Source organism: Helianthus annuus, chromosome 1 (assembly GCF_002127325.2).
Source record: "Helianthus annuus cultivar XRQ/B chromosome 1, HanXRQr2.0-SUNRISE, whole genome shotgun sequence".
Lineage (NCBI taxonomy): Eukaryota > Viridiplantae > Streptophyta > Magnoliopsida > Asterales > Asteraceae > Helianthus > Helianthus annuus.
The window spans coordinates 35,159,114-35,182,496 of record NC_035433.2 but is presented as its reverse complement, the minus strand read 5'-3'; positions in this window follow the sequence as shown (position 1 = coordinate 35,182,496).

Below are 23,383 nucleotides of genomic sequence, written 5' to 3'. Positions count from 1 at the left end.
GGAGATTGCTATACAGTTATTGGTATATTGTTTGAAAGTTAAAATGTGTGTGAAAGTTTGAAATATTCAAAAGTTCATTCATTTGAACTGTTTTCAGAAAGAAACGACAGCAAACTTCTTAAATCTGATCATCCAAGGCCATTAACTTGGACTTGGTGGGTCAAACAGTTGACCAAGGTCATTGACTTGGACTTGGTCAGCTGAGTGTGACAGTGTTTAATCAGAAAAATGAAAAAAATGAAAAGTTTGAAATTTCAAATACATGACCTTTTGAAACTTGACCATAACGTTTGAAAATGGGATAACCATTTGAAACTTGACCATGCCGTTTGAAAGGTGTGATCGTTTGAAAATTTCAAACGGAAGGGCCAAGGCTTTAAATAGCGCATGGTTCCGTTTGAAGAGATCATTTCTCTCTTCATTCCGTTTCAAACTTTTCAAAGCGTTTTCAAGCGATCGCCCAAAGCATCCGATTTCAGTTATTATTCTGCCCAAATTTCACCAGGATCTTGTGTTTTTAGTTGGCTAGTTCAACTCTAAACATGGTGAAGGTAAGATTCTGAACAATTTTTATCGTATTTTGTTTAATTTCAAAATCGGCGATGATCTGTTATTCATATCATAGATCTAGGGCTTATTTTTGTGTCAAAATGTTATCTGATCAATAGGGTAGTGTCGAATTTGATTTCAGTTCATTATGTGACAGATTGATTGTCTAGATTTGATTTGTCGAGCTTGCAGGTAGTTTGAAATGTGGATTTAGGATTTTTTTAGAGGGTTTTAACAGTTGAAATTTACAGTAGTGTACTAGGATTCAAACGGAAAACAGATCCTTACCATGAATTTGTTAGATATGATCTTAGAGATTGTTTAGGGTTTGAACAGTATTTCAAACGACAGAATAGTGACCGTTTGAGGGATACCCGTTTGAGAGTTGTCCGTTTGAAGGTAGTGTCCGTTTAAGGGATTCAATTTGAGGGATTCAGTTTGAAAGTGATCCGTTTGAAAGTGATCCGTTTGAAAGTATTTAGTTTGAGAGTAGTCCGTTTGAATGTTGCTCGTTTGAGAAGTATTTAGTTTGAGAGTAGTCCGTTTGAATGGTGCTCGTTTGAGAATGATTAGTTGGAGAGTAGCTCGTTTGAATGGTGCTCGTTTGAGAGCTGTTTGTGCCCGTTTGAAGTGAATTTTACAAGTTTGTGTATGTTTTGATGTCTATATGCTGGAATTTGTCATAAGTATATCTAATTGTGTTTTATGTTTATGTTTTCACAGCCGTCTTCGGTGTTGTTCAATCCTATCCATAATGTGTGCTGTAATTTGGATGAGGAACAAAATCCGATGTTGTCAGAATTCAGAAGTATTCTGGAATTTATGAGGAGAGTGCCAATTCTGAAGGCTTTAACAGAGAAACGCTTAGTGTTCAGATCTCATATTAAACGCTTTTGGAAGCATGCATCTTATGATGATCAAAGAAAAACCATCAACTCAGTTGTTAAGATAAATGATGAAAAGAAACCAATTGTCATTTCAGAAGTGGTTATTCGAGAAGTAATTGATTTCCCGGATGAAGAGAATTCGCCAACAAAATTGCCAGAAAAGATGGTTAAGGGCTGTATGCTAAGAATGGGATATGCCGGTGACTTAAACAGTGCAAGTTATTTGAAGTCAAAATTCACAAAGCCATACAAGTTTCTTATTCATTCTGTGCTGATAGCAATGAGTCACCAGAAAGGAGGATTTGATACAATGCGTGACTATTTGATGAACATGGTTGTAGCTCTTGTATTGAACAAAAATTATAACTTCTCTCATATTGTTTTCCATTACATGGTTGATGAAATAGTTTCGGACAGGAAGACTTGGTTATATCCAAGATTTGTGCAAATGATGTTAGATCATGCATATCCCAATTTGAATAGAGATGAAGAAAATGATCTGTTGGTGTTATCGCACATGGATAATGATTCTATTAGATCTTTAGCCAGATATCATCCGAAACATCCAGAGCCAACTAAATCTGCTGAATTATTTGGAGCTATTAAAGATAGTAATTATCAGGATCCTGATCCTGAAAATCATGAACATTGGAGAAACGAAGAAGAAAGAAAAGAGAAAGGTTATGCTGAAGAGCTGAAAATTATTAAAAATTTCATATAAAAAAGAAGTGAATGGTTCTTAAAGGAACAAAAGAAGAAGACCAGGAAAACTACTCCTAAGACACAAAAGGATGAAAAATCTTCTTCACATCCAAAGAAGAAACAAAAGAAAGCTTCTCAAACGTCTTTGATCGATGAGCCAGAAGAAGATAATCCTGTGGATACTGCAGAAAAGGAACAAGTGGCAGCTACTGAAGATGATCCATTTAATACTGATGTTTTGTTTGATACAGATGTCTTGGAAACAGGGCCAGAAATTGTTGCTAATGTTAAGCAAGTTGTAAATGTTGAAAGTCAGAAAGAGAAAGAAAAGGTTGTTGATGATATTGAAGGAGACGATTTAGATAAGAGTACAACAAGTTCATCAAGTTCTTCAGATGATGGTATTGACGAGATTGAAAGTCGAAAAAGAATTCAAGAGGAGATAGAAAAAGAGAAGCTGTTAAGAAAGAGAAAAAGATAGGAAAAGGACGATGATGACGTTTATGTGCCTTCTCCAGAGCATGTCTCATGATCACAATCTTCTCCAAGAGTTAGAAAGAAAGCTGGAGGTCGAAAGAAAATAGTTTCTCCAAAGATTGTCAAAGCTACTCCAAAGATCAAAGTACCAAAGTTTGTGGTCAAAAAGAAGAAACATACCAAGAAACCACCTACGCCACCACATGAACCAACACCACCACAATCACCTATACAATCACCACCCCGACAACCTACTCCACCACAACTGTCACACCCCCAAAATCCACACGCGGAGTATCACCGCTTGGGAGCGTGACTGACCAGGACCAAGCCACCAATCATATAGAACATTGTATAAAGTAAAAGTAATTGCAATTTAATTCAGAACAAATCCATATGAAAGGTGTTTCCAAAACATAAGCCAGTTATCAATGTTTAGCGGAAGCGTATATATAAAAATATCCAATGTAAATGTGTATCAAGTATCATATGGGTTCCATATGATGTTCACGATCCAAGTCCACAACGACCGCGCCTCCAGTGCAAGCTCCCAGTACCTAACGATCTGCGAGGCATGTAAAGGAAAGGATCAACAAAATAGTTGAGCGAGTTCACAGTACGTAAATGCGTAATAGTAAGTAACGGGTGGCTCTACCGGGCCAATAGTAAGTTATACAGGTGGGGGCTTCCCATGTTAAGTGACCACTAGACTATTCGTATTATGACCACGTAGGTGTTATCCCAACCTACGGAAGAAGTAAGTAATGCGTACACGTATGTCTTACGTGCGTATCCTTTGTATCGAGGATAGTAATTTGCATATGACCACGTAGGTGTTATCCCAACCTACGGAAGAAGTAAGTAATGCGTACACGTATGTCTTACGTGCGTATCCTTTGTATCGAGGATAGTAATTGGCATCTGACCACGTAGGTGTTATCCCAACCTACGGAACCACGTAGGTGTTTTCCAACCTACGGAACCGTCCTGACATCCGAGGACTATGATAGGTGATAGTCTAGGAAAAACGTAGTGTATGTACGTTATTAGTTTATCATCAAGCCTTTAACCCATTCCCACAACCCGGGAATCCCATGCCTTAGTAAGAGTGTGAACTCACCTTGGTTTGCTCGGTATGCTAGGTTATGTACTCACAAGTAATTAATCACGTCCTATTGTATGCATGTATAACAAATCAGTTCATGTTCGCAATGATACGTATGCAAATCGAGTGTCACACAATTGAAAATGTAAACATTCATCATCAAGCATGGCATGTCAAGTAAATCAAACATACATTCCACTATCTTTCGAAAGATGTTTATAACCTACCATCCTTCGAATCCAACCTTATCTTTCGACACATTAGTGATCCTTCGACACATACTAAATATCACAGTTATCTTTCGGACTGGTTGTTATGTTTCGAACCACCAGTCATCTTTCGACCAAATGGCATCTTTCGGTCAACCTAATTATGTTTCGGTCAAATCTATCCTTCGGTCAACAGATATCTTTCGGTTACAACTATGTTTCGACAACTATGTTTCGACTACAAGTATCTTTCGACACATATCAGTTACGTCAACAACAGTTACAATTTCAGAAACCCTAAACATGCTAACAGCCGTCAACAACATTATCGATCAAACAACAATCATGCAGCAATCATAGGATCATCATCAAATCATCATGCAATCATCATAATACTAATACCCATCGTGATCCCTAATTTATGCGTACACCAAGCCGATTAACATAGTATGTCACATTATCGAACCTTATTAACATAACATATGAACACATACCGAAATCTTGAATGAACATACTAACAATCAAACATCATATAACGAATCCGAACATATATCAATTCGTATCGGCCGATTAACAACTATTCGATTATCATATAAGCAATACCCGGTTAACAACATCCGATCGGTTAATGATTACAAGTCCGGCCAGTTATCAACCGTATCCGGCCGATCAACAGCCACGTCCGGCCGGTTAGCACACTAATTAACATCAATCATTCCAGCAATCAATTAAAAGTAATACGATATCAGATACTAACCGAGATTAAGGATGATCAACAAAAGGGATTTGGCTTCGGATGTGAGGGTCTGCCGTCACACACACAAGGAGCTAGGGTTGAAGAATGACAGCCGGTTACGTGCTTTTACGTATAAATACGTATTACAGAAATGGGCCAAGCCCATCTGAAAGACTGGGCCGAAGGATAAAGTCCCTGGGTCGAAGGATATGTTTCGGGATCCTTCGAACCGACAGTTGATCCTTCGAATCGAAGGATATCCTTCGTGATCCTTCGATCTGCATGTCAAGTTTCGAGTTCTATACTAAGTGTTTTTAATAATAATAATTCTAATATTATATTCTACCAAGTAATCACATATAGGCAACATGACAATACGTTTCATTAAAAACACCACGCGTACAATTCAAGTTCACAATCCAAACAACTAAGCAGTCTAAGTCAACGCGCATTTAATGCGAAAGTGAAAGTCAGAAACTCGAGTTGTCACATTATCCCCAACTAATTGGAAATTTCGTCCCGAAATTTGGTATGCACTCACTGAGGAAGCTAGGTAAGCTGTATCGTTTACTGGTTTTCCTGGGGTGTCACATCATCCCCCCGTTGATTTGGAATTTCGTCCCGAAATTCAGTAGTAGTAGCTTCAGCCTCAGTAGTGGTTGCATTGGTTTCGAATAACTGGGGTACTTTTCTGTCATCTAATCCTCGCGTTCCCAGGTGTACTCTGGGCCACGTCGGGAGTTCCAACGAACTCGAACAAGAGGGATTCTCTTGTGTTTGAGGACCTTCACATCCCGGTCCGTGATTTCAAGTGGTTCCTCGACGAACTGCAACCGCTCGTCGATAGTGAGTTCCTTAAAAGGAACTATGAGGGTCTCATCTGACAGACACTTCTTCAGATTCGACACGTGGAATACGTTGTGAACTGCACCGAGTTCAGCTGGTAGGTTCAACTTGTAGGCTACCTTGCCAATCTTTTCTGTAATTTCGAATGGTCCGACGTACCGCGGATTTAGTTTGCCTCTTTTACCAAAACGAACCACACCCTTCCAGGGTGAAACTTTCAATAAAAACCCGGTCCCCGACCTCAAATTCCAATGGCTTTCTACGCTTGTCCGCGTAGGCTTTCTGACGGTCGCGTGCTGCCGCCATGCGTTGCCGTATCTGTGCTATCTTTTCCGTGGCGTCCACAACAATATCTGGACCCGTAATTTGACTATCCCCCACCTCTGCCCAACAAAGAGGTGACCGGCATTTACGTCCGTACAATGCCTCGAATGGAGCGGCTTGAATGCTGGTATGGTAACTGTTATTGTACGAGAACTCCACCAAAGGGAGATGCTTTTCCCAGCCGTTGCCGAAATCAATGACACATGCCCGAAGCATGTCTTCAAGTGTTTGGATCGTACGCTCAGACTGTCCATCCGTCTGAGGGTGATAGGTTGTGCTCATGTCTAGCCGTGAGCCAAAAGATTTATGCATTGCTTGCCATAGTTCCGACGTGAATCGTGCATCGCGATCCGAAATGATAGAATTTGACACTCCGTGCCTTGAAACAACTTCTTTCATGTAGATGTCTGCTAGAATAGAAAACTTATCCGTTTCTTTGATTGCCAAGAAGTGAGCAGACTTTGTGAGTCGATCAACTATGACCCATATTGTATCGTTTCCATGCTGAGATCTGGGTAAACCCGTGACGAAATCCATGGAAATTTCTTCCCATTTCCATTGAGGTATCTTAGGCTGCTGAAGTAAGCCAGCTGGTTTCTGATATTCAACCTTGACTCTCGCACCGGTCAAGCATTTTCCACGTACGTAGCGATGTGGGCCTTCATGCTAGGCCAGCAATAAGTAGTTCTGATGTAGTGATACATCTTGTCCGACCCTAGATGTACCGAGTAGCGAGACTTGTGAGCTTCATCCGTTACAAGTTCGCGTAGACCGTCGTAAAGTGGGACCCAAATACGCCCCGTTAGATGGTAGGCGCCGTCTGCCTTCTGTTCCATCTGTTGTCGTGAGTCGCGTAAGGCTTCAGCCTTGACGTTTTCAGGCTTCAGTGCTTCTATCTGAGCAGCTCGTATCTGTGCTGGAGGACTAGACTGAATCGTAAGCTGTAGCGCTCGCACGCGCTTAGGTAGAGTGTCCTTCCGACTGAGGGCGTCTGCCACAACATTGACTTTGTCTGGATGGTACATGATGGCGTATTCGTAGTCGCTAAGTAGTTCAACCCATCTTCGTTGACGCATGTTCAAATCCTTCTGCTTAAGGATATGCTCGTGACTCCTGTGATCGGTGTAAATCGTGCACTTGGTACCGTACAGGTAGTGTCGCCATATCTTAAACGCGAAAACAACAGCTCCCAGCTCTAAATCGTGCGTCGTATAGTTCCGTTCATGAACCTTGAGTTGCCGAGAAGCGTAGGCTATCACTTTATCACGTTGCATCAACACACATCCAAGACCCTGGATGGATGCATCACAGTATACCACGAAGTCATCTGTGCCCTCTGGCAATGAGAGAATAGGTGCGCTGCAGAGCCTATCCTTTAAGTACTGAAAAGCGGTTTCCTGAGAATCTCCCCAACGGTAGGTGACACCTTCCTGTGTCAGCATTGTAAGCGGCTGCGCGATCTTGAAGAAGTCTTTGATAAATCACCTGTAGTAACCCGCCAAACCCAAGAATTGGCGTATCTCTGTTGGTGTACGCGGTGCTGGTCTGTTCCTGATCGAATCTATCTTGGATGGATCGACATGGATCGCATCCCTGTTCACTACATGGCCTAAGGAGTGGACTTCACGTATCCAGAAGTCGCATTTAGAAAACTTGGCGTACGTTTGCTCCTTCCGAAAAGTTCCAAGATAAGACGTAAGTGTTGCTCATGTTCTTCCTGACTCTTGGAGTAGATCAGAATGTCGTTGATGGAGACAAGGACAATTTGTCCAGGTAGGGTTTGCACACCCTGTTCATAAGGTCCATAAATACGGCAGGTGCGCTCAATAATATCAAACCATTCATCATATCAAACATGAAGTATAGCAGTTAAAATAATTCATAAAACCCAACATGATTAATGTTCAAACCAAACTTTGTTTGAGTAGCGTAAACATAATAATAAAAATCCAAGACAAGTTATGAGTTCAATTAGCGTTCATTGCGTCTCCTCCTCCTAACATGAAAACTCGACCTCTTGCCTCGTTGCCATTGTTATTGTTGTTTCCCCCGTTGTTGTTGTTATTGTTCCCGTTGCCCTGATTGTTGTTGTTGTTGTTCTGGTTCCTGTTTAGCTGCGGGCAGTGTCTCTTGATGTGACCTTCAGCACCACAATTATAGCACCCCTTGTTGCCCTGTTGCTGATTCTGCTGAGCGTGTGGCTGCTGCTGATTCTGGTTCTGGTTCGCAGGACGAGGGCTCCTGCAGTCTTTGGCCTCGTGACCCATCTTGAGGCATCTTTGACAACGACCTCTGTTACACTGGCCGCTGTGGTGCCTGTTGCAGTTGTTACATTTCGGAAGATTTCCCCGATATCCTCCCTGTTTGTGACTACCCGAAGAGTGCTGACTGGGGCTTTGATAACCTTCAGTCTTTCGTTGCTGAGCCTGGGACTGGACTGACGCTGATGCTTTACTTGAATCCCCCTCCCATTTTCGCTTATTGTCACTGGGAGTAGCAGTAGTAGCAGACGTAGTAGCAGTAGCAGTAGCGCTGATGCGCTTAGGCAGGCGATTCTGATCCACGGCCTGATCTGTGATGCGATGAGCGAGACGCTGGATCTCCTGGATGTTGTCGAGGTTAGCTGAGGTAACATGGCTCTGAATTTCTGGAGCCAAACCTTTGAGATACAACTCGATACGCTTGTATGGAGGGTCCACCATAGTTGGACACAGCACGGCCAGCTCATTTGACCGTTTAGTATACGCTTCAATCTCTGATCCAACCATTTTCAGATTATACAGCTCGTCTTCCAACTTGTGAATATCTTCACGTGTACAATACTCTCTCTTGATAAGTTCTTTGAATTCGTTCCAGGGTGTGGCGTTAGCAGCTGCCAACCCGAATATCTGCACTTGCGCGTTCCACCAAGTTAACGCGATTCCCTCTAGGGTACCGGTAGCGTATTTCACCCTGCGTTCCTCAGGGCATTCACACATTTCGAATACTGATTCTAGCTTCTCGAACCAGTGAAGGAGTCCAACTGCTCCTTCTGTGCCGCTAAACGTGCTGGGACGGCATTCCATAAAGTTCTTGAATGTGCAGGCAGGTTGTTGCTGAGCGGGTTGACCTATTGTGTACGAATAGGGCAAAGTTAAATACGAGAATTAATGTAGGATCTAAAGATCCTAGTGCCTATACTGCAGGGTATACTACCTGCTTGGGCGGCTGCAACTGCCGCAGCAACGAGAGCCTCTAGCTGGGCTTGAGTCATGGTAATTCGTGCGGCCATTGATCTTCAAATCAAAGACAACGTAAGTAAGAAAAAGGGTTCGCGAGTAGTGCGATGACAGAAGAGTGTAGGCACGTAAGTGTTCTCAAGCAATAACAAGTTGTGAGCAAGGTAATGTAAGCATACTACGAGCAAAGTTCTATGCAAATTCTAGCATGTAGGCAATAAACATAAACCTTATTACCTAGGAAGTTGAGTCTTGCACGTGGAGCGAAGCGTCGTTGTGGATCGTTGAGAGCACTGTTCTGGTTATAGTCTGGTTTTAATAAAAACGTTTTTCCATATTAAAACCAAGTTCTCTATAACCAATGGCTCTGATACCAATCTGTCACACCCCCAAAATCCACACGCGGAGTATCACCGCTTGGGAGCGTGACTGACCAGGACCAAGCCACCAATCATATAGAACATTGTATAAAGTAAAAGTAATTGCAATTTAATTCAGAACAAATCCATATGAAAGGTGTTTCCAAAACATAAGCCAGTTATCAATGTTTAGCGGAAGCGTATATATAAAAATATCCAATGTAAATGTGTATCAAGTATCATATGGGTTCCATATGATGTTCACGATCCAAGTCCACAACGACCGCGCCTCCAGTGCAAGCTCCCAGTACCTAACGATCTGCGAGGCATGTAAAGGAAAGGATCAACAAAATAGTTGAGCGAGTTCACAGTACGTAAATGCGTAATAGTAAGTAACGGGTGGCTCTACCGGGCCAATAGTAAGTTATACAGGTGGGGGCTTCCCATGTTAAGTGACCACTAGACTATTCGTATTATGACCACGTAGGTGTTATCCCAACCTACGGAAGAAGTAAGTAATGCGTACACGTATGTCTTACGTGCGTATCCTTTGTATCGAGGATAGTAATTTGCATATGACCACGTAGGTGTTATCCCAACCTACGGAAGAAGTAAGTAATGCGTACACGTATGTCTTACGTGCGTATCCTTTGTATCGAGGATAGTAATTGGCATCTGACCACGTAGGTGTTATCCCAACCTACGGAACCACGTAGGTGTTTTCCAACCTACGGAACCGTCCTGACATCCGAGGACTATGATAGGTGATAGTCTAGGAAAAACGTAGTGTATGTACGTTATTAGTTTATCATCAAGCCTTTAACCCATTCCCACAACCCGGGAATCCCATGCCTTAGTAAGAGTGTGAACTCACCTTGGTTTGCTCGGTATGCTAGGTTATGTACTCACAAGTAATTAATCACGTCCTATTGTATGCATGTATAACAAATCAGTTCATGTTCGCAATGATACGTATGCAAATCGAGTGTCACACAATTGCAAATGTAAACATTCATCATCAAGCATGGCATGTCAAGTAAATCAAACATACATTCCACTATCTTTCGAAAGATGTTTATAACCTACCATCCTTCGAATCCAACCTTATCTTTCGACACATTAGTGATCCTTCGACACATACTAAATATCACAGTTATCTTTCGGACTGGTTGTTATGTTTCGAACCACCAGTCATCTTTCGACCAAATGGCATCTTTCGGTCAACCTAATTATGTTTCGGTCAAATCTATCCTTCGGTCAACAGATATCTTTCGGTTACAACTATGTTTCGACAACTATGTTTCGACTACAAGTATCTTTCGACACATATCAGTTACGTCAACAACAGTTACAATTTCAGAAACCCTAAACATGCTAACAGCCGTCAACAACATTATCGATCAAACAACAATCATGCAGCAATCATAGGATCATCATCAAATCATCATGCAATCATCATAATACTAATACCCATCGTGATCCCTAATTTATGCGTACACCAAGCCGATTAACATAGTATGTCACATTATCGAACCTTATTAACATAACATATGAACACATACCGAAATCTTGAATGAACATACTAACAATCAAACATCATATAACGAATCCGAACATATATCAATTCGTATCGGCCGATTAACAACTATTCGATTATCATATAAGCAATACCCGGTTAACAACATCCGATCGGTTAATGATTACAAGTCCGGCCAGTTATCAACCGTATCCGGCCGATCAACAGCCACGTCCGGCCGGTTAGCACACTAATTAACATCAATCATTCCAGCAATCAATTAAAAGTAATACGATATCAGATACTAACCGAGATTAAGGATGATCAACAAAAGGGATTTGGCTTCGGATGTGAGGGTCTGCCGTCACACACACAAGGAGCTAGGGTTGAAGAATGACAGCCGGTTACGTGCTTTTACGTATAAATACGTATTACAGAAATGGGCCAAGCCCATCTGAAAGACTGGGCCGAAGGATAAAGTCCCTGGGTCGAAGGATATGTTTCGGGATCCTTCGAACCGACAGTTGATCCTTCGAATCGAAGGATATCCTTCGTGATCCTTCGATCTGCATGTCAAGTTTCGAGTTCTATACTAAGTGTTTTTAATAATAATAATTCTAATATTATATTCTACCAAGTAATCACATATAGGCAACATGACAATACGTTTCATTAAAAACACCACGCGTACAATTCAAGTTCACAATCCAAACAACTAAGCAGTCTAAGTCAACGCGCATTTAATGCGAAAGTGAAAGTCAGAAACTCGAGTTGTCACAACAACAATCCTCACCACCTAAACAACCAACACCTCCAAGACAACCATCACCTATTCATCAAACACCACCACAACAACCTTTTGTTACCTCACAAGAAATATTTCAAACACCTCCACTCACCCAAATGCAACCTGGTTTGTCTAGCAGAGGTCTTTATACTCCATAGGATAATCTTTTAGATGTTGGAGATTTTGATTTTGCCAACACTTCACAAGTCAGAAATGTTGAAAAGAAAGTTGAAGAAGTTATTGCTGAGAACAAGAGGCTGGCAGCTGAAAATAAGAAAGTGTCTGATAGAGAAAGACTTCTTGAGATGCGTGTGAAGAAGTTAGAGAATGAAAATCAAGAGTTGGTGAAAAAGATTGATGCTGATCAATCTGAGATTGATATTTTGAAAGTACGTGTTGCAGAGCTTGAAGAAGAAAAGACTAGAAGAGATAACCAGAATGAATACTTCAAGTTAAAGAACAAAGAACTAGAAGCAGCTAAGAAGGCAAGAGATCATGAGTTCTACATGCTGAACAAAGTAGTTGAAGGCATGCTTGGAACATCTATAGAACAAAAGTTTGAAGAGCTGCAAGTTGAAGAAATTAGAGCGCAACGTCAAGCAGAAATAGTAAAAAGATGCAAGATAAAGGTAAAGGTGTTGAAGGGAGTTCTGCAGTGTTAGAAAGATCAATAGTACCTTCTATGGTGGTTGATAATCCTGAGCCTATCACTGCAATATCTGGTTTGTTTGAGGATGAAACACATCTTGAAGAGTTGATGGGTAACAGTGATGATGAAGATGATGAAGAGGAGGATGAAGAGGAGGATGAAGAGGAAGATGAAAAAGTGTTTTCTGCAAGCAGTCATGGTTCTGATGATGATGATGACGACGCTGCAGGTGGTACAACTTTGAAAGTTACCGAAGCTTCCACTGAGAAAACAGTTGATGATTTGATGAATGATTCGGTAAATGAAGAATCAGGGGAAGCAAGTGGAAAGGGGGAGTCGAGTAAAACTAAGATCATTGAACATACTGAAAAGTTAATCTTGAGATTAGATGTTTACAGAGAAATGATGCATACTGTGGATCCTGAGTTCAAGTTCGACTTTGAAGAAGAGTTGGAGTCTTTTGATATCAATCAACAGCCTGAATACACGTATAAATATGTTGAAGAGGCTGATAAGTACGACAGAGTTGAAGTAGAAGACTGGACGGATGATGAAGATGTGGTTGAAGATACTTCTAAGTATCCTACACTTATGGAGTTCTTTGCAGAAGAAAATAGAGAAGAATTGAGGCAAAAAGTAGCTTAGGCAGTGAAAGATAAGAACTTCGAGAGCACTCAAAAGGAAATGGAAAAAGAAGATAGATCGAAGTGGTTCAGAAAAAGTCACGAGAGAAAGTTCAAGAGACCTTTGAAGTATTATCAGCGTGATAGAAGTGTGTCTCTTTGTGACATTATCAGTTGGGGCTACTTACCGCAAGTAAATGCTTATGCGATCAGAAGAGTGTGCGGAGTACAATACTTTGAACGTTTATATGACATCATGTCATTACCTTGGTGGATGTAGATGAGTTGCCGAAAATTAGATGTTTGGATTATCCTGTTCGAAAGAATGATGTGGCTATGTGGGGTTACATCAAGTATGAGTCACTCAAAGATTTCGTAAATGGAAGCCGCATCATCCAAAGCGTGTACAGAGGGTAGATCCAGATACCGGTGTTACAGAGACTATCCTTAATGTCAAGCCTCCAAGAACAATGAAAACAATTCCAATGCCTCAGATGGAACAAGACTTTTATAAAGGCTTCATTGGTTGGGTGTATAGTTGTATTTCTACCGAAGCGGTAATTTCTTACAGAGCAGGAGGGGAGATTCGAGAGATACATGTTTATGATCCCATGTGGCTTGTAAATTGCTCTGCGAAAGATATAGAATGTCTTTTCATCAACAAGATTCACTATCAACCAACAGATAGAGAACAAGCGCAACAGTTTCAACGTGTTGTTTCCCTTTGCTTACAGAAAGGTATCAGTTCTGAAAGTAAATGGAATTAATGTTGGTGGTCGCTTGATGAGAAGATGAAAAGGAAAGCCAAACGTGAACGTCAAAAAACTTGAAGAAAAGAAACGTACGTTTTTGAAGATGCAAGCTGAAGAAGAGAAAGCAAAGAAGAAAGAGAATGAAAGAATAAGGGTTGCGCTTAGCAGGAAGCCGAAGCCAAGGGAAGAGTCGTTCAGAGCTGTTTGAAGACCCGAAGACCAAGACTAAAGACTGCGGCTGTATCCAAGGGGGAGTTTGTTAGTGCATTATGTCTAAAGCCTATGTCTTAAGTCTAGGGTCTAAATATGTCAAGTTTGTATAGTTTAGGGGTCTGAAATGTATAGTTTTGATGTTTTTATAAGGGTTCCGTTTGAAATGTGTTGTGTATCTTTCAAACGGAAGGGTTAGATAGGTGACCGTTTGAAGCTTAATGTGTTAGCTTCAAACGGAAGGTCCATGCCTATAAATAGGCAAGTGTGCTTCTCATTTCAAACGGTCTGGTCTGTGGTGTACTGTTACTCTGCCGGATTTTCACGTGAAATTGAATGAGAAGCAAGTAATTAAAGTATCTGCATCCATTTTCTACACTTTTCTATCTGATTCTACTCTATTTTATCTGATTCTACTCTGTTTGAGTGTTTCCGCCACTCAAATAGTGTGTATTACTCAAATTGACTCATTTGAGTGGTCATATCGATCCTACAACATTATAAACCTTAATATTAAAAGATTTTAAATTTCAAAGCTGACCCACATTCACCTTTTCAAACCACTGTCATCAAACCACTGCCTCTCCCACATTCATCTTTTCAAACCACTGCCCCTCCAAATCTCCAAACATTTGTTATTAATTCAAACCTCTGCATTAAACCACTGCCCATTCAAAATTTTGCCTCCAATTTCAAAATTTAAACATGGCTCCAGATTCAAAATTTAAACAACAGACGTATAAAAAGGGTAATCTCTGTTTCTATATGCTTTATCAACTCTCAACTCTCTCTCTCTAAATCTCTGTAATTTGTTCAATATCTGCAACTCGATATCGATTCACAGCTGGCACAACAAAACAACTCGATTTCTGCAACTCGATATCGACACAAATCAACTCTCAATTGCCGCTCCTATCGATTCATCTTCGTTGACTTGCACAACGACATTTGAAGTTCCAGTCTTTTCTCTCCTCGTTCTTTCTCTCTCTAGGATTTCAAAAGAGTCGTTTTTTCGCTGATCGGAGTGTGTTTGATAACTTAATCATCAGGTAATTTTCGTTTTTAGGGTTTGTTATCGGTTAATTTCAATCTTCCTTTGCTAACAGAAACTCTGAATATCTACACGCAGCCTGAAGAAGATGAATCTGACAAGTCAAAGTCAAAAGTTCATGATGATGAAGCTGATGATGATGACAATGGAGAGGTATAATTGTATATGTTTATATATAATCTTTGACTTGAACAAATTTATGTAGTTTTGTTCAATTTTGTTTAAGTCTGCTTCCTTTTTTCGTTATTGTTTTAGGTTGGAAAGCTTCGAGGGTGGGTTTTGGGTTGGAAAACAGGTTAGATTCGGAACTTATTTTAATTAATTAATTTAATATTTTATTGTTTATAAGCATAGCATAACTGTTATTTGAAAGATCGGATTTTGTAGAAGGGATGTTAAACTCTTATATGTTATTCGAGAACATATAGTTAAGACAATGAAGAAAGAAGTGTGTTTGTCTGATGGTTGGCGTTTAGGCTTGCAATGTTGCTATCATCGGTTCGATTTTAAGCGCATTTTTTTTTTCATTTTTACTTCCATTTTTAAGTCCATTTTTAATTCTGTTATTGTTTTTAATTTGTTTTATGGTAGTTCTGTGGTGCTTCAATTGTTATATTTGTCACGTTTTCTTTTCTTTAATGTGGACCAAGTAAACAAAGATTTACATATGAGAGATACCAAATCAAACTTGGTTTAGAGTATTACAAGCAAGTAATAGCTCTTAGTTTTGCGCAGTTAGAATAAGTTAGAGTAACTTCCTACTGGTGAATTTTTTTAGCTTAAATATCTACAATTTTGTGATTGTTGAATGTAAGTGTAAGTCTCTGACCCAAAAAGATCCGCAATCAGAAACTAGGTTTGCTCTCTCTTGGTGGAAAATTCCTTCTTAGGCGTGTTTTTCATGTATGAAAATCCCTTATACTTTTAAGAAAGTGAAGCTTAATTTTAGTAAATTATATTCATATGTTTCAGGTTGTTGCAGAAGCAAGAAGCTCAGAACCTTTTTTAGCGCTCTGTCTATTGACAGCTACTGGAACATCACTTATAACTCAGAAATTAGGCTTTAGCGACACGTTCTGATATATTTGTTTCTACTTATCAGTATATATTCATTCTTCAGGACTTTGCTAATTCAATACAATTTTAATGCAGCTTGGAGTCTTTTTAGCCGGGACTTTGTTGGCTGAAACAAATTTCAGGACCCAGATTGAAGCTGACATAAGGCCTTTTAGGGGGTTACTTCTTGGGTTATTCTTTGTGACTACTGGAACATCTATAGATACACAGGTGAGCAGTTTTCAGTGGAATTTGTAGTTTTCAGAAAGGTTAATTTGGTGTTTCTAATGTGCAGCTACTTCTCCGAGAATGGCCGAATGTATTGTCACTGTTCGAAGGTTTAATTGTTTTCAAGACACTGTTTATAACATCTTTTGCTGCTGTGGTTTGATTTATAAAAACTGTGTTTAACCTACAGTTAGATTGTGTGGACATTTTCATTTTCATAGTTGTTGTTTGACAAGAGTTTTATTAGATGAATTCGGTTTCATTCGGGTGCATATGTACAGTTGATATGTTTGCCCTGTGCTTTTTTTGTTTCACAAGCCCTCAAATTGCGTAGATTGAAGTGTATATCGTTTTGTTTTGATTGGTACAGCAAGGTAAACTATGAGATCTTTTGGCATTAGGCGTAACGAAAAGATTGCGTGCTATGTTACTGTTAGGGGTGACAAGGCAATGCAGCTCTTGGAAATTGGCTTGAAGGTTAAGGAATACCAGCTTTTAAGACGCAACTTCAGCGACACTGGCTGTTTGGTTTTGGTATTTCGGAGCACATTGATCTCGGTATCAAGTAATTTGGTATATCTTTTGGTTTGTTGAATATTTGTAACTGGTTTATTTTGGTTTTGGTCTTTCGAAGCACATTGATCTCGGTATCAAGTAATTTGGTATATCTTTTGGTTTGTTGAATATTTGTAACTGGTTTATGTCACACCCCGACCGCGTATAACATGCAACCGCGGCGGAAAACGTCGGGGAGTGTTGTGAACAGAATTAAATTGTTTCATAACCATGGCATACAAGTTGTATTTTATTTATAAACAAAGGTGTTACATTGTCTTGGAAAGAGAGTACGGAAATCAAAACATAATTAAGCTAGTTCAAACTTCATTTTTAGGCTCTAAGGCACAGGTCCGCCCTAGAATCATGATCATCGTCCTATGGAATAGCTCCTGAAAACACATGTGAAAGTAGGTACGTCAGCATAAAAATGCCTGTGAGATACATATGTTTTGTGAAAATGGGATTCATGACTTGAGTTTAAAGAAATGTTTAGTAACAGTCAGTCATGAACCTTGCAATTTGTCTTGCTTTGTAAACCATTTGAAAAACGATAACATCAATCGATATGTATAGATAAGTGCAAGGTTAAACGAATAACCAAGTAAAATGAGTTGAATAAGATAAGTTGTTTATGAAGATAATGTCTTGTGAAGAATATGTTATTTATGTAAAATGTAATGTGTCTAAACTGAAATGACTTAGATAACGCCACGATATGTAATATTATACAAACATTTATATATAGGAAGTACCAGCGGCGTATCCACCATGTTTGTATCATATTACATACGCCACGTTACTTAAATCATTTACCCAAACCAATCCACCATGTAAATTGTTCATATGTAAACCAAATGTCAAGTGTTATTGTAAACCATGTCAAATGTTTATGTTCAAATGTAAACGACCAAATGTGTATGTCAATGTCGACGTGTTTATGTTCAATGTAAATCATGTAATATGTATCCCAAAATGTATCATGTATGGTAAGCGAAATGTATCAACTTAAACCATATGTAAACTGCACAAAACAAGTCGTTGAAGTAACACGTGGTTTAAATCAACGTTATGTTCTGTGGAAAAATGCATGCTCTATTGATATTAACATTTATGCGGTATTGTAAACTATGCATACATCCAAGCCTTGAGACTGCGGCGATAAACCCTTAAACAAATTAAAGGTTTACCTAAGTTATGTATATCGAATTCGGTCATTCCTTCCAGTCCTATCAAACCCAGGACTTCAGGAATGGGAGTTGTCAATTCCTATGGTACCACTACCTACTAACGAACGGCGTGATCAATGTTAATGAATGTATTGTCCCATGTTAAACAAACCAAATGTCATAACAAAATGAAGGCATGTGATGTAAACAATTGTACTAGGTATGCTAAGTAAACATACTAGGCAGAAATGTTATGTAAATCAATGTGCCCATATGCTGAGTAAACATATGTAGCAGAAATGTTCATGTAAATCAATGTGTCCATATGCTGAGTAAACATATGCAACAGAAATGTTCATGTAAATCAGTGTGTCCATATGCTGAGTAAACATATGCAACAGAAATGTTCATGTAAATCGATGTGCCCATATGCTGAGTAAGCATATGCAGCAAAAATGTTATGTAAATCAATGTACTAAGTACGCACACAATGGGCATACATAGCATAAAATGTAATGAAATCATGTACTATAATGTACTAATGAGCATAGCAGATATACGATGTGAAAACATGGAAAGCATGAAAGTAACAGATAGGCACATGTGTCTCACCCCAAAACAGTTTAGAAAACAGTAAAAGAGGGGTTCAATGTACTCACCTGAGATTGCTTTGAGTTCTTGTATAATAACCAGATAATGCTAAAGATCACGGGATATCAAACGGCACCTAATAGGTAGCTATGTTAATATACCGGACCAAATTGGAAGGATCGGATAGTACGCGGGTTCGTAAACCAAACGAGTATGGAGACTCGTGTAATATGGTTTAACAAAGCCTACACACTAAAATGAAACTTAACCTAGGTGCTTACGGTCCATCACGACCCGTTTAGGTAGCTTATGCTACCTTACGCGTCGTTCGCGTAGAACGCGTCTGGAACGCCTAACATCGCGACCACAAGGTATAACCTCGGAAGGTTATAGCTATGGTCACCTAATATGTTTGGTCGGATCCTAAAGATCGACCAAATGGGTCGGGTTCGAAAGTATAAGCGATGGTTTAGATCGCTTACCTTACGACCCTATATAAGCACTATACTAAACGTGACGAGCTAAGCATGTTAGAACATGCTTAACTAAGTTTAGAAAACAGGTTTGGCATCAAAACAAACGGCTTTGATGCTCACGAGTAGTTTGGTTACAAAATACGCAAGAATGCGCATTTTGGCCGAAACTACGACTCGTCACTGAGCCTAGATAACGGGGTAATCAGTAGGTATGGTCACTACGGACCATAACCATCGTGATCACGCTCACGTTATGAAGTTCCATGAACTTCGCATCGACCATAAGCTGGTCAATGCAGAAAGTCAACAAAACGTTGACTTTCAGACTCGAAAAGCGAATAAAAGAGCGAAAGAAGACTTACGGAGGGTCCCCGAGTGCTAATCTAGATCAAATAGCTCATGTATGAAACAATGGTTTCAACTTAGAGCTTCAAGATCAGATTGTTGTGATTTTTACACAAAAAGGGGGGGGTATTTATAGGAAAAGTGGAACCGTTAGGATCGTTTTATCGAATATCGTGCCTTGATCTCGTGCGTACATGTGTCCAGTGGTTAAATTCACTGAACTTGGCTCTTGGCCCTTCATTGGGTGAAAAGGCATCGCCCCTTGATCGAACGAAAGGCCAGATTTTGCATTAAATGCAAAATCTTTCTGTCAGACATCCTCACGCGGCCCTCGTGAAAATGTGTGCAGATCTTACGCGGGTCGCCTGGCCCCGTCTGATCTGCACCACTTGCAGAATTTACGTATTTGACCCCTGTTGCGTTTTTAAGCTATTTCCAGCCCTTTTAAGACCTGTAAAGCCATCTTTAAGGCCCTAAAATGATGCCTAAACATTGTGGACATGAAACATGCCCAAAAATGTTCCGGATGTTGGCTCGTTTGGCCGTACGATCGCGATGTTCGCTTAATTACGACGGAATGCGCATAAGCGCGAAAGACGATCCAAATGACGCGACGAATGGATTTTTCTTATGCCAAACACTAAGGCATAATATAAGGATGCTTACATAAATTTTTGGATGTCCGGATGTATTCAGAACGTAAGTTATGCGCAAAAGTGCAAACTTGTGCACTTTTTGACACTTTTAGTCCCTGAATGACCCAAAAGTTTATTTTAGCATACCAAACCCCTCAAAGCCTATTTCTAAGCTATGCAAAGGATATTTATGGTATGTTTAACTTATGGACATGTTCCGGAATGTTCGTTACAGTTCAAATTGGCATACTTTTACAGTTTGTCAAGTTTAGTCCCTGTAAGCGAATTAACTTGTTTTTGCTATACCAAAGCCTTCAAAACTTATTTCTAAGTTATGTAAAGGTTATTTAAGGTATGTTGAGTATATGTTGATGTTCCGGAGTATTTGTCGCATTAAACTAAGTACGTTTACGCACCAGTTTGCGTAAAATTCTCTAGAAAGCGATGTAGAGTTTGAATTTGAACAAAAGTCAAAACATGAAAAATGAAAAACACAACCAAACAAACATTGGGATCAAATAACATTATTTTATTGATAATTGAACTGTTCACAATGATTGCAAGCACAAATGTTACAGTCTCCCCTACTTGTGGAAATTTCGTCCCGCAATTTATTTAGAGGAAACTGATTGAAAAAGATGCGGATATTTTGCCTTCATTTGATCTTCACGTTCCCAAGTAAACTCGGGTCCACGCTTAGATTCCCAACGAACCTTGACCAAAGGAATGCGCTTGCGTTTAAGCCACTTGACTTCACGTTCCATGATTTCTACCGGTTTCTCAACAAACTTCAGTGTTTTATCAACACGAATTTCGTCAAGCGGTATGTGGAGGTTTTCATCAGCTAAACACCTCTTGAGATTGGACACGTGAAAGGTTGGATGAACATTTCCAAGTTCAGGAGGTAACTCAAGTCTGTAGGCTACCTTACCGATTCTTTCGACGATCTTGAATGGTCCAACATATCTAGGTGCAAGTTTTCCTTTCTTTCCAAATCTGATCACACCTTTCCAAGGTGAGACCTTAAGTAATACACGATCACCGACTTGAAAATCCAAGGGTTTGCGTTTTAGGTCCGCGTAATTCTTCTGACGACTTCTAGCTGTCTGAAGGTTATCACGTACTTTCTTTACCTTTTCTGTTGTCTCTAGAATGATGGCAGGTCCAGTAAGCTGAGCCTCACCGATCTCATTCCAGCAGACTGGTGAACGACATTTTCGACCATAGAGAGCCTCGAAAGGAGCCATGTTGATGCTGGAGTGATAACTGTTGTTGTAGGAGAATTCAATCAACGGAAGATGTGAATCCCAACTACCACCAAAGTCGATCACACAAGCTCTAAGCATATCCTCCAGTGTCTGGATTGTTCTTTCAGATTGACCATCCGTTTGCGGATGATAAGCTGTGCTCAGATTAAGTTGGGACCCCATAGCAGATTGCATGGTTCTCCAAAAGTGAGAAGTGAAACGAGCATCTCTGTCAGAAATGATGCTCAAAGGAACACCATGTCTAGCTACAATTTCATCCACGTAGATTTGAGCAAGTTTGTCAGCCGAAAAATCCTCACGGATTGGCAAGAAATGCGCTGATTTGGTAAGACGATCAACGATTACCCAGATGGCATCGTGACCTTTCTTTGTGCGTGGGAGTTTGGTAATGAGATCCATAGTAATGTTTTCCCATTTCCAAACTGGGATCTCTGGTTGCTCCAATAAACCAGAAGGACGCTGGTGCTCAGCCTTAACTTTAAGACAAGTAAGGCATTTTGATACATATAAGGCAATGTCTTTCTTCATACCAGGCCACCAATACTGAATACGAAGAACCTTATACATCTTATCTGAGCCAGGATGAATAGAATAACGAGACTTATGGGCTTCATCCATAAGCAAGGTACGAAGATTATCTTGGCTTGGGACCCATAAACGGTCCATGAAGTAATATGATCCATTGTCCTTCAGCTCTAGAGCAGGAGTTATGTGATAAGGAAATTCCTTATCCATTAAACCTTGTGAAACACAAGCTTGTTGAGCCTGAGAAATACGGGCTTGGATATCGGTTTGAATAACAGATTGGACACGTACACAATGAAGCTTAGTACGTTCCTTGCGACTCAATGCATCAGCTACGACATTCGCCTTACCAGGATGGTAGCGAATCTCGCAGTCGTAGTCGTTTAGAAGTTCAACCCAACGTCGTTGTCTCATGTTGAGCTCTTTTTGATTGAAGATATGCTGAAGACTTTTGTGGTCTGTGAAAACCACACATTTTGTGCCGTACAAATAGTGTCTCCAGATTTTGAGAGCGAAGACCACTGCACCCAACTCAAGATCATGAGTGGTGTAGTTCCTCTCATGTATCTTCAACTGTCTTGATGCGTATGCTATGACCTTGTTTCTTTGCATCAGGACGCAGCCAAGTCCTAATTTAGATGCGTCGCAATAAACGACGAAATCATCGTTGCCCTCAGGCAATGTTAGGACAGGCGCGTCGCAAAGCTTTTGTTTCAAAGTCTGAAACGCTTCCTCTTGTTTGACTCCCCAACCAAATGGCTTGTTCTTCTGAGTTAGAGCAGTTAGAGGAACTGCAATCTTCGAGAAATTTTCTATGAAGCGGCGGTAATAACCCGCTAGACCAAGAAAAGAACGAACTTCAATAGGGGTAGTAGGTGTATCCCAATCCTTAATCGCGCTGATCTTGGAGGGATCTACATGAATACCTTGTTCGTTGACAATATGTCCTAAGAATTGAACCTCTTTAAGCCAGAATTCACACTTGGAGAATTTGGCGAAAAGTTGTTCTTTCTTTAGGAGTTCCAAAGTAAGACGGAGATGTTGCTCATGATCAGCTCGCGTCTTAGAATATATCAAAATGTCGTCAATGAAAACAATGATGAACTTATCTAAATAAGGCTTGCAGACCCTATTCATTAAGTCCATGAAAACAGCAGGAGCATTAGTCAAACCGAATGGCATGACTGTGAACTCGTAATGTCCATAACGAGTACGGAACGCTGTCTTTGGAATATCTTCTTCATGCACACGGAGCTGATGATATCCAGATCGTAGATCAATCTTTGAAAAGTATGAAGCACCTTGCAATTGATCAAAGAGATCATCAATGCGAGGTAGGGGATATCGATTCTTGATGGTAAGCTTGTTAAGCTCACGATAATCGATACACATCCTAAAAGATCCATCCTTCTTCTTTACAAAGAGAACGGGAGCACCCCAAGGTGAAAAGCTAGGACGGATGAAACCTTTGTCGGAGAGCTCCTGAAGCTGCTTAGATAACTCTTGCATCTCAGACGGTGCAAGACGATATGGAG